This window comes from Chrysemys picta, chromosome 13 (assembly GCF_011386835.1).
Source record: "Chrysemys picta bellii isolate R12L10 chromosome 13, ASM1138683v2, whole genome shotgun sequence".
Lineage (NCBI taxonomy): Eukaryota > Metazoa > Chordata > Testudines > Emydidae > Chrysemys > Chrysemys picta.
Window position 1 is genome coordinate 26940670 of NC_088803.1, and position 2207 is coordinate 26942876.

The following is a 2207-nucleotide window of genomic DNA, read 5'->3' on the forward strand; positions in this document are numbered from 1 at the left end:
ATGTCACGTCTGTAGTGTAAACAAGCCCTAAATTAAACAGCAGTTCAATCGACAGTGGCCTCCTGTGCCTTGTCCATACTAGCTTTCCAACCATCGCTACTGCAGGTGAACCTGCCTGCCTGGTAGCAACTGGGAAATTTTAGGGGGGGAAAGCTAATGTAGACGAGGCCTCTGGTCACTGATGGATGGAGCTGGCTGAAGAGTGGAAAAGGGCTATTACAGCTAAAGCAGGATATTATGGCTAAAGGATGGCTCAGGGTAATGGGCTAAACACCAAGGAGGGAGGGAGCTAAGGAGGTAGAGGTAGGGGCAATGGCTGGAATTAGGTAGAGGGAAATGTAGGTTGATTATGACGAATGTTTCCGAGCAGTGAAGTGAAATAGATTAGGAAAAGAGCTCTCCCTGAAGGTTATGAAAACCCCTTTGTTTGGGTCATGGGGACTAGGGTGACCAGATGTCCCAATTTTATAGGGACAGTTCCGATTTTTGGGTCTTTTTCTTATGTAGGCTCCTATTACCCCCCATCCCCTATTCTGATTTTTCACATTTGCTATCTGGTCACCCTAATGGGGGCAGAGTTCTCAAGATGATGGGTTTAAGGAACAATTCTGCAGGGATGCACTATGACTGTGACTTAATAACTTCTTTCCATCTCTGCATCCCTGCAGGATTGTTCCTTACAGCAGCATCTTGACATATTTCTTTACCCAAATATTAATAGTCCCTTTCTCCCGCCTACTCCTCTGTCTGTCCTGTCTATTTAGATCACAAGCTCTGTGGGGCAGCAGCTGTCTCTTGCTAAGTGTCTGTGCATTGTCCAACACAGCGGGGCCCTGATCTTGGCCAGAGCCTCTAAATATTCATGGAATACAAATAATGAATAATAGCATACAATTAACCTGTGGGATTCACTGCTGCAGGTTAATGGGGAAAATAACTTAGCAAGATTTGAGAGGGGATTAGACTTGAATTTATCTGACTAGAACAGCATCTACTGTTCTATTATTTAGTATAAACACGTCAAGGACTTTCAGTGTTCAGATCCCTTCCCTCCACCTCCCAAAATACTGCACAATTGTCCCAGTGCACTGCAGGAATTTTGGTCTTAATACTTAGCATTTACCGGTCTTTATACCTTCAAGGTACTTTACGAACATGAACTACGGAACTCTCACAACATACCTGTTAGGTGAGGAAGTGTTATACTCATTTTACCAATGAGGAAAGTGAGGACGAGCTGTTGTGAGCCTTGGACAAAGCTAGAGAGTCACTAGCAGAGGTTGGATTTGAACTCTGGGGGTCCTGGCGCCTAGGCCAGAGCTCAGGCCACACTTGTTCCTCAACAAGAAGAGAAAACAATACAACCAAAATGTTGGTGGCTGGTGGCATCCCACCCAGGGAGGGCAAAACAGGTTCCCATGGCCTGAACTCCCCAGTACCACTCCCCTAACTGCCATGGGACAGCATCACACATGCTGCTCCAGAACTGCAGGCCCCACAACTCCCTACACTGCCTACCCACCGCAGGCACATTGGGGGGCACAGTGACAGCTGGTCAGAGGGGAGGTTGACCAGCAGCAGAGCAGGATAAGCAAGATCATGTCCAGAGGGCAGAAGTGCAGAGGGAAAGCATGAAGGGCCCTAAAATGTTCTGGTATGGGGGAGGGGCAAAGGAGGGAGAAGGGAGTGGGGTAAGCAGGAAGGGGTGGTACATTGCATGGGGCAAAGAGCAAAGATGGAGGAAAGGAAGAGGGTCAGACAGGAAGGGAGTGGAGCTACTGGAGAAGGGGACAAGAGCAGAGGACACAGGAGACAACTCCTAAGGAGGTGGAGGAAGGCTGGGAATTGGCCAGGAGAGAAGAGAACCTCAGAGTGCCAGGCAGGACAGATACCTCCAGGAATGGACAGGGTGGAGCTGCAGGGAAGAGCCAGATCCCCTGGTGAAGAGGAGAATGGGGGTCGGGGGAGTATTCAAAAGGACACAGGATAAGAGCCCACGTTCCTTTCAGCTTTCAAATTTCAGCCCTGAGCAAAATCCCCTGCCCTTCCCCCACCTACATTTCTATTTGCCAGCTCTGTTCTTCCACTAGCACCCCGCTTTCCCCCACCCCGGCGCTGAACCATCTGCGCTGCCAGCCTGCACCACCCTGCCAAGGCATTGCTGCTGGAACCCCTTTGAGCCATCAGCAGCTTCCCAGCCCTGGCCC